Genomic DNA, 11,297 nt, shown 5'->3' on the forward strand with positions numbered 1-11,297 from the left:
CTGGGTAGGGGGGTGGGGGGCATAAGTGAGGGCAGGGTAGGGGAATAATTGAGGGAAGGGTGGGGGGAGAAGTAGCGGGGTATGAGAGGGCAGAGTGGGGGGATTAGGGGCAGTGAGGGCAGGGTGTGCAGAATTAGGGGGATAAGTGAGGGCAGGGTAGGGGAGTAGTAGGGGATAAGTGAGGGCAGGGTAGGGAGTAAGTAGGGGGATAAGTGAGGGCAGGGTAGAGGAGTGAGGGCAGGGTAGGGGAGGAGTGGGGGTTAAAGTCTGGGTTGGGTTGGGATGCAGCATGAGAAGTGGGGGTTAAAGTCTGGGGTGGTTGGGATGCAGCTGCATCCCAACCACCCCAGACTTTAACCCCCACTCCTCCCCTACCCTCACTCCCCTACCCTGCCCTCACTTATCCCCTACTACTCCCCTACCCTGGCCTCACTTATCCCCCTACTTCCGCACACCATGCCTTCACTGCCCCTAATCCCCCCACTTCTCCCCCACCCTGCCCTCACTTACCCCCTCATCCTTCCCTCACTTATTCCCCTACCCTGTCCTCACTTATCCCCCCCACTCCCCTACCCTGCTACCCTGCCCTCACTCACCCCCCTACCCAGCCCTCACTTACCCCCCTACCCTGCCCTCTAGAGCGGGGAGCCTAGGACCAGCAGAGCACTGCTGATATATCTGGTACTGCCCCTTTCTCCTGGGCAACTGGGGGACCTTAGCTATAGTCATATTTTAGTCATTTGAATTGTTTTAGTCATATGAATTGTTTCAGCTTTAGTGGTATTTTAGTCATGTGAATTGTTTTGTCATGGCCTCTCCCTCACGATGGCTCTTGACAAATGAGAAGCTTCCTTTGCTTCTGAAACTGGGCGGCACAGTGGTGTAGTGGTTAGCACTCTCACCTAGCAGTAAAAAGGGTCGCTGGTTCGAATCACAACCACGACATTACCTGCCTGGAGTTTGTATGTTCTCCCTGTGCCTGCGTGGGTTTCCTCCGGGTACTCCGGTTTCCTCCCACACTCCAAAAATATGCTGGTAATTATAATAAAAAATAATTAAGGGAACATTTTAAAAATAAAAAAAACAAAAAAAAACTCCCCCCCCCCCCTTATGTAAAAGCGAACGCAAGTGTCAGTCTAGCGTCATGTGTAAACAGCAATTGCACCATGCAAGTGAGGTAACACCGCAAAGGTCAGATCGAATGCAGTAATTTTATCAGTAGACCTCCGGTGTAAATCTAAAGTGGTAACCTGTAAAGGCTTTTAAAAATGTATGTAGTTTGTCGCCGCTGCACGTTTGTGCGCAATTTTAAAGCATGTCATGTTTGGCATCCATGTGGCCTAAGATCATCTTTTTTATCTCATCAAACATTTGGGCAATATAGTATGTTTTAATGGGTTAAAATTAGGGATGAGCTTCGAATTCGAGTCGAACTCATGTTCGAGTCGAACATTGCCTGTTAGCCTGTTTACTGAACAGCGAACAATTTGGGGTGTTAGCCACACATTGAAAAAGCTGCGGAACACCCTGTAAAAGTCTATAGGAGAAAACTAAAGTGCTAATTTTAAAGGCTTATATGCAAGTTATTTTCATAAAAAGTGTTTGGGGACCTGGGTCCTGCCCCAGAGGACATGTATCAATGCAAAAATGGCACAGAGTTCCCCCGAAAAATCCATACCAGACCCTCTATCCGAGCACGCAACCTTGCAGGCCGCAGGAAAAGAGTGGGGGAGGAGAGAGTGCCCCCCGAACTGTACCAGGCCAAATGCCCTCAACATTGGGAGGATTAGGGGTCTGTGACCCCTCAAAGCACCATGTCCCCATGTTGATGGGGACAAGGGCCTCATCCCCACACTCTGGCCGGTGGTTGTGGGGGTCTGCGGGCGGGGGGCTTATAAGAATCTGGAAGCCCCCTTTAACAAGGGAACCCCCAGATCCCGCCCCCTGTTTGAAAATGTAAGGGGGTAAAAAAGTACCCCTGCCATTTAACAAAGAAAGTGTAAAAATGTTTTAAAAAACACACAAACACCGTTGGGAAAAGACCTTTATTAAAAAAATAAAAAAAAAAATAAAAAAAGATTCCAGCGGTGGTAATCCACTCTTGCTATCCAGTGATGGCTGATCCCTTTTCCCGATGGTTCCGCGCAGCGCATCCATCCTGTCTCCACCAGAGACACTGCGGGAATCCCGGCAGCCTGACACGTCTTAGCTGAGGAGGACAGGGCCACCCGTCACCTGACCCGTCCCCTCTGATACAAGGGGAAACCCGGGCTTCCCCAGTGATGTACGGGTGACCCCGCCCCCCTCTGATGTAACACAGGTTTCCGTTACAGATCACAGGTACCCAGGACCCCAAAATTCCTCCTGAGAGTTTCACCCCTACAGATTCCTAAACATTCCAAAAAATTGATTGGACATGTCCTGACGGCTGCGAGATGCTGGTTGCCCTTCATTGGAAATGAAATGTCCCACCCTCCCAGACAGATTTGTACACTAGAATAAAAGATATAGAGCTGATGGAAAAAATTATAGCCGATTACAGGACAGGCTGGAAACACAAGACTGAATCTGGGAGGACGGGCACATGCGAGAGGATCCATCCTGAGCTGATGGACGAGCCATACAATCCCCCCCCTTCCCCACCCCTCTTATCTTTCTTCTGTCTACTACTTCCTCTCTTTTTTGTATTACGGTTTACTGTTATTTGATATATGCTGGTCATATTGCAGCTACGCTGAAGTTTGTATATTACAGAACCAATGTTTTGTCCATTTACCTGCTTTTATGATCAATAAAAAATTGTTAATTGAAAAAAACATATTAACAAAAGTGTGTTTTTTCCAAAAAAAATGCGTGTGAAAAAACCCTAAAATGGAACACCCACCATTTTAATCTGTAGGGCCTTTGCTTTAAAAAAAATCTATAATGTTTTGGGGTTCAAAGTAATTTTCTTGCCAAAAAAATATATATATATATTTTTTCATGTAAACAAAAGTGTCAGAAAGGGCTTTGTGGTTAGAAGAGTGGGTGATATGTAACATAAGCTGCTAAATGTTGTGCATAAAATGCCAAAAACACCCCCCCCCAAATTACCCCATTTTGGAAAATAGACACCCCAAGCTATTTGCTGAGAGGCATGTCGAGTCCATAGAATATTTTATATTTTAAAACAAGTTGCAGGAAAAATAATTTTTTTTTAATATATTCTGCTGCTTCTCCTGAGTACAGGGATACCACATGTGTGAGACTTTTTGGGAGCCTAACCACGTACGGGTCCCCAAAAACCAAGCACCGCCCCCTTCAGGCTTTCAAAGGGCGTACATTTTTCATTTCACTCCTCATTACATATCACAGTTTTGAAGGCCATAAAAAGCCAAGATATCAGACCCATGGTGTGAGTAGACTGCAGAACATCAGGGTAAAAAGCAGCCTTAGGACCCCTTCACATGGTTGGTCTGACCCAATTGGACCCTCCCTCCATTCACCTCTATGGAGCGGTAGAGGTAAACAGACTTGTGTGATTTTACACTCGCCTACCTCCAATCCGATCTGCTAAAAAAAACAGAAGTGGATCCGTCCCCTTCCATCTGATGGGATCAGAGGGCTCAAAGAGTAGAGTGGGCTGTGTCTGTGTCCGCTTTGCAAATGCAGAGTGAACACGGACCAGTCATCCACCCACTCCGCTCATTGTGGACCGCGACTGGTTACAAAGTGGCTTATTCCCCCTGATGAAGATACGTTATCCCTGTATGAAAGGTGCGTAGGGGAGGGGACAGGATGGTGGAGAAGGCTGCAGGTCTGCCTACAGAGGAGGAACATCCACTCGCACACACATCCCCAGAGTTTTTTATTCCTCATACAGAGCGGTGCACTGACGCACATTTATCATGTGAGTACCCCATTTAGGGGCCTTTTTCTTAAATAAATTTTATACAAACGACATCACACCATCATCGAGCCTCTTTTGCCATTTGTTTATGAGGAGACAGCATCGTAAAGCAGGAGACACCTATACCAGTCTGGGATCCCGCAGTACACTCAGAATCCAGTGGCGATTCAGAAGCGTGTTTTGACTATTGCTTAAACGCAAGGTCACACTTTCTAAGGTGAGCAGCTATTACCTAAGGGTGGGGAGAACCTGTTTGTGGAATCACAGCACTGTTTGAATTGCATTGATGGATCTATAGACCTTTCATCAAAGAAGGACTTTTCATGCGATTTTAGGCTGTGCTGCTTCATGCGATTAAGGCAGCACAGTGGATTTGGCACTTAAGCACTTTATTGAATGTCACTTTATATTTTTTCACTTTGTTTCAATACTCTATAGAAGGACTTTTTATGCTATTTTGGGCTGTGCTCCTTCACACGATTAAGGCAGCACAGTGAATTTGGTACTTAAACACTCTAATGACTGTCACTTATATTTATTTTTTTCACTTTGTTCATTATGTTATATATGGATTAAACCTGATTACTTATTAGCTATGGCATATATTTGAGTTTATTTCACATTAGTATCTTGGTGGGGTACACAGGTAGTTAAGGCGGCACAGCCTAACATCAATAGCATGCAAGCTCTTAGAAGGGATGATAAGGGACTATATACAAGATTTTAGTAATGAGAACGGTATCATTAGCAGTAATCAGCATGGATTCATGAAGAATCGTTCTTGCCTAACTAATCTATTAACCTTCTATGAGGAGGCGAGTGGCCATCTAGATAATGGAAGGGCCGAAGACGTGGTGCATCTGGATTTTGCAAAAGCATTTGACACAGTTCCCCATAAATGTTTACTGTACAAAATATGGTTGGTTTGCATGGACCAGGGTGAGTACATGGATTGAAAACTAGCTACAAGAGCGAGTTCAGAGGGTGGTGATAAATGGGGTGTACTCGGAATGGTCAGTGGTGGGTAGTGGGGTCCCCCAGGGTTCTGTGCTGGGACCAACCCTATTTAATTTGTTCATAAACGACGTGGAGGATGGGGTAAAAAGTTCAATCTCTGTATTTGTGGACAATGCTAAGCTAAGGACGGCAATAACTTCTAGCGTATGCTGTCCAGTTCTGGGCACCAGTCCGCAGGAAGGATGTACTGGAAATGGAGTACAAAGAAGGGCAACAAAGCTAATAAAGGGTCTGGAGGATATTAATTATGAGGAAAGGTTGCAAGCACTGAACTTATTCTCTCTGGAGAAGACACTTGAGAGGGAATATGATTTCAATTTACAAATACCATTCTGGTGACTCAACAATAGCGATAAAACTTTTTCACAGAAGGGAGTTTAACAAAATACGTGGCCACTCATTAAAATTAGAAGAAAAGAGGTTTAAGCTTAAACTACGTAGAGGGTTCTTTACTGTAAGAGTGGCAAAGATGTGGAATTCCCTTCCACAGGCGGTGGTCTCAGCGGGTTGCATCAATAGCTTCAAAAAACAATTAGATATGCACCTGAATGACCACAACATACAGTGATATACAATGTAATGCTGTCATATAATCACACACATAGGTTGGAATTGATGGACTTTTGTCTTTTTTCAACCTTACCTACTATGTAACTATATGTATAATGTTTGGTGGTTCAAGTGGTTAGACGAGTAGGTGATGTGTGGCATAAGCTTCTAATGTTGTGCATAAAATGCCAGGACACTTCAAACCGCTCCCCCAAATGACCCCTTTTTGAAAAGTAGACACCCCAAGGTAATTTCCGACAGGCATGTTGAGTCCATGGAATATTTTATATTTTGCCACAAGTTTCGGTGAAGTTAAAAGTATTTATTTTTATGCAAAGTTGTCACTAAATAATATATTTCTCACATGTGGCATGGGTATATGTGGAATTACACCCCAAAATACATTCTGCTGCTTCTCCTGAGTACGGGGATAACACGTGTGAGACTTTTTGGGAGCCTAGCCACGTACGGGACCCCGAAAACCAATCACCGCCTTCAGGATTTCTAAGGGTGTAAAAAAGTGATTTTACTTCCTCACTACCTATCAGTTTTGGTGGCCCTGAAATGTCAAGATAGCACAAAACACCAAAGAATGGCCCCATTTTGGAAAGTAGACACCCCAAGGTATGGCATGGTATTTTGCAGCTCTCATTTGTTTTTGAAAATGGAGAAAGAAAAGAAAAATTTATTTAGTTAACCCTTTTTCTAACTCTGACATTTTGTTTTTGATTTTTTTTTTCCCCCTGACATAGTTTTCATAGTTAGTAAGGTTGAATAAAGACACCAGTCCATTTAGTTCAACCTGAGTGAGTTTCTACAATTGTCCCTATCCCTGTACATTTTACATTCACATGGATCCCTACCCTCAAGGATCCCACAATCATAGTTCCCCATTCATATACTAGGGCCAATTTTGGACAGAAGCCAATTAACCTACCTGCATGTCTTTGGATTGTGGGAGGAAACCGGATTACCCAGAGGAAACCCACGCAGGCACAGGGAGAACATGCAAACTCCAGGCAGGTAGTGTCGTGGTTGGGATTTGAACCAGCGACCCTTCTTACTGCTAGGTGAGAGTGCTACCCACTACACCACTGTGCCGCCCTGACATGTTGGTGTTATTTCTTTCACAATAACTGTGTCTTCATTTCAGGCTGCAAAGCAAAAAAAATAGGATTGTTTGTACTCACTGTAAAATCCTTTGCTCTGTAATTCACCAACTGACACAGCTTCTTTCTTTAGACCATCGGGTTGTTATGCCACCTTCAGCAGAGCATGCAGAACATGTTAAATTGAGATAATAAAACTAGAACTTTCTAGTTCCGCCCAAGGGGCGGTCCCTTAGCGGTCCCATAACAACCCCTCAGCATGCTACTGCAGCCTCAGTACGTCAACAAGCAGTATAATGTAAAGAAAAATATGAGGGGCGGGGGCTGTGTCAGTCGGAGATTTACAGAGAAAAGGATTTTACGGTGAGTACAAAAAAATACTATTTTCTCTTATATTCACCGACCAACACAGCTTCTCTCTTTAGACCATTGGGACATCCCCAATCAGTGCCAAAATGAGGGGTGGGAAAACAGCATAAAACTTCATCCACCATGGCATGTGAGAGCTAGTACAAACTTTACTCACAAAAAACTACAGTGTGTGGAAAAACCACCACAAAAAAACACCACTTGCGGTTCATCAGCAGTTTTACCGTGGGTCTGAGAGTCTACAGCTTGTCTGAAGGGATAAACACTCTCACTTCCCTAGAGTCCAGCAGCAAGCCAAGGTACTCCAAACGCTGAGTTGGTACGATCACCGACCTTTTTTAGGTTCAACAGCCACCCAAATTCTTGCAGGGTCTGCATGGTGATCGCCACATCCTCTTCTAACTCTGAGGTGGAAGAAGCTCTCAGGAGGAGATCGTCTAGGTAACCCACGATTACAATCCTGCATTGCCATAGCAACGCCAACACAGGAGCCAATACCTTGGTAAAGACTCGGGGGGCTGATACCAAACCAAAAGGGAGAGCCACAAACTGGTAGTGGGCTTCCCCGACTGCAATCACAGAAACTTTTAATGCCGGAGGCATATTGGTATGTGCCGGTACGCATCCTGGATGTCTAAGGATGCCAGGGAGTCCCCTTGATGGAGTGCAGCGACTACTGAGCGAACTCATTCCATTCTGAACCTCTGAACTTTCACAAAGTGATTGAGGGCTTTTAGATCCAAGATTGGATGTTCCCTTCCTTCTTGAGAGCTGCAAACAGGTTTTAGTAGAACCCCTGGAAACGTTCCTGTAGGGAACCCCCTACAGGAGGACCAATCGTACCCCCCAGTTGACAGCCATGGCTGGAGTCCTCGCACTATCACTTAACTGCTCATCCCACTCTCTCCTCTCTGCACCCCCATTCCCATCATCACCTTCCCCTGCAGCAGTTCATGTAATAGTAATAATATACTTTGCTTTCCTAATTTCTCATAGCCGATCTCCTAATTTCTCACAGCTGGCACTACCACTAAACACCTCAATTTATCCTCCCCCAAACTACCCCCCCTACCCCCTTCCTAACAGTGTTTAAAGAAGAAGTAAAACCCATTGGGGTTTAGCTCCCCACAAGGCCTGCAAATAAAAAGCATAATGGGCTAGTATGCATCGCATGAGTTGCGTGATGTCACTCCCACGCATGCGCTCGGGAGCCGTCAGTCATGGCACACACTGGTGGAAGAAACATCATGGTGGTCTGTTTCTTCAAAGCGCAGGCGCTACAAGTGAAATATCTCTTAAATGGCGCACGTTTAGGAGATATTTCCACTTTCTATAGGTAAGCCTTATTCTAGGCTTACCTATAGGTAAACGTCAGCAGAAACAGTTTACAAGCACTTTAAAAGTAGCATCCTAAACATACTATGATATAGGTTGCAATATTACATCTAAAGCCGCATACACACGGGCGGACTGTATGGCCAACTTAGTCCGTCAGACAATCCGACGGACAGTCTGTCCTACTTTCGAATGAATGGACTTGACCACACACGGATGAACAGACAGTCCGTCGAAAGCTTCGCGATGACGTGTACAGCACGTACGACGGGACTAGAAACAGGAAGTCCAATACACAGCAATGCAACCTTTCGCCGTGTAAATCCTTTCTGAGCATGCGCCATACTTAGTCCGTCGAACTAGCCTACTCACGAGCGGACTGTCCGCTGAAACCAAAGTTGGACGGACAATATTACGGAAATTCCGAAAGACTTAGTCCGCCAGACTTAGTCGGCGGACTAAGTTGGACAGACAGTCCGCCTGTGTGTACGCGGCTTTAGCATTACTTTACTTTTATTCATGCTTCTTACAAACCCTTGTGGAGTCCATCCACCCCGTTTTACAAGTACCTATAGGGTAGTTAGTCCATTTTTCTTCACATAAACACACTGGCACACAGAGTCTACACAGCAGTCATATAAGTGTTTTGAAAGGTAATTGACATCAAATTTAGCTTCCATATGGTCTTTCGTATGCATATCTTGTGCAATCTGTATAGCTTCTGTCATACTATATTATTAATATACCTAGGGTTGCCACCTTTTTCTTCAAGTCAAACCCGAACACTTTAGCCGCTCATAGCAATTTTTTTATAGTATAAACTATACATACACTGTTTCCCCTAAAATAAGACCTAGCGTGAGTGTCGGTGATGGCTGCAATATAAGCCCTACCCCCCAAATAAGCCCCACCCTCTTTCCCCGAAAATAAGCCCTACCCTGAGAATAAGACATAGAAGGAATTTAACTAGGGCTTATTTGGGGGGTAGGGCTTATATTGCAGCCATCACCGACAATCACGCTAGGTCTTATTTTAGGGGAAACTGTATATTTTGCTATTAAATAACATTTCTAATCATATGAAGTTAATAACAAGAGTCCCCCTTTACATCAGAGTCCATAGAGTTCGCCTTTTACATCTGAACTCGCAGAGTTCCCTTTCACTGTAAGGGGGGACTCTGCAGACTCTGATGTATGAGAGACTTCTGGGGCCTCTAACATAAGCGATGCTCTGGGAATCCTGATTTAAGGACACTGAAAACTCTGATGTATGGAGAGGACTCTGATGTAAGGGGGAACACTGTGTCCTCTTGTGTAAAGGGGAACTCTGATGTAAGGGGTGCTCTGAGAACCCTGATTTGTCTTGGTGTACTTACTCAGATGTGGGAGAGAGAAGGGGGAGACTTTAGTCACAGACAGGGATGGATGGTGAGCTCACTCACCCCTTGGCACCTCTCATCCAGATGTATCTGAGGCTGCTGGACTTAGAAAAGGAAAGTTGGGGCCGGAAATTTTGAGGCACAGCGCCAAGGATTGGAGTGTGGGCAGACATGGAGGGGTATGGGTGGGGGGAAGAGGTGCAGATCGAGCCCTCTCTCCTCACCCATCTGTGTGTGTGTTTGGGGGGGGGTTGTTAGTGCTGGCTTTGGGCAATGTGAAAGAGTGTTAAAATCGCATTAAAAAGCTACGCTATCAAAAGGTATAAGCAAAAAGCCTTTGAACTGGTAAAAATCTATCATCTGCACTGTGGTAATAACAATGTATAAAATATATAATGAAAAATATATTAAATGACACGTGCTTAATAGCTGCAAGCGGTAAACATGTCTCATAAACCAAGTAAAAATACTAAAATCGCACTAAAACACTGTGCTATCAAAGGTATAGGCAAAAAGCCTCTGAACTGGAAAAAAAAAATTATATCCTCTATACCGTGGTAATAATAATGTATAAAATATATAATGAAAAATATATAAAATGACACGTGTTTAATGCCAAATAATAAAGTGACAATGTGCATTCATATAGTGATAAAAAAATGTTTTAAAGCAAATAAGTCAGTGAAAATTTAAATAGATCCATTACTGGAATTATAAAAGTGCTTAAGTGTACTGGCAAAGTTCAAATGAATCCAATTAACAGGTACTCCATGCGATTCAGTATTCTGTGAAAGTGATGCAATAATCAGACGCTGTGTTCTCACTCAGGTGCCCCCCCCATGTAATGAAGGCTCACCTTAAGGTGTGTGTGCTTAGTCAATACATGCTTTGGAACCACTACCGGGTTCACAGTGCGTCCGGGATCCTGGATCAATCGCCAATGTGCCTCAGTAAATCAATGAAAAAGGGATCTCATAGTGTAGTATGTTTATGCAATTTATTGAACCAAAAATAAACAGGTCCCACACAGGGTACTCACAATATCCAGGCTCTTCAGTTCGCCATTCTACAGCAAGCAAAAAACGAATGGTTGAACCCGGCTGGTAACGGGATGGTATGGTTCCTAGCAGCTGATCTGCTAAGCATGCTGTCCTGTCCCCTTCCCCTACATGTGTCGATACAAGGGAATTTGGTATCTTCCTCACCATCTTAGGAAGATATGAAATTCCCTTGTGTCAACACATGTAGGGGAAGGGGACAGGACGGCACGCTTAGCAGATCAGCTGCTAGGAACGATCAGCATACCATCCCGTTACCGGCTGGGTTCAACCATTCATTTTTTGCTTGCTGTAGAATGGCGAACTGAAGAGCCTGGATATTGTGAGTACCCTGTGTGGGACCTGTTTATTTTTGGTTCAATAAATTGCATAAACATACTACACTATGAGATCCTTTTTTCATTGTTTTACTGAGGCACATTGGCGATTGATCCAGGATCCCGGACGCACTGCTGAACCTGGTAGTGGTTCCAAAGCGTGTATTGCCCAAGCTTAACAGTAAGGTCATACACCTTAAGGTGAGCCTTCATTACATGGGGGGGGGGGAGAACCTGAGTGAGAACACAGCGTCTGATTATCACATCACTTTAACA

Source organism: Lithobates pipiens, unplaced genomic scaffold (genome assembly GCF_037356315.1).
Source record: "Lithobates pipiens isolate NorthernLeopardFrog02 unplaced genomic scaffold, aLitPip1_a1.2 Scaffold_18, whole genome shotgun sequence".
Taxonomy (NCBI): Eukaryota; Metazoa; Chordata; class Amphibia; order Anura; family Ranidae; genus Lithobates; species Lithobates pipiens.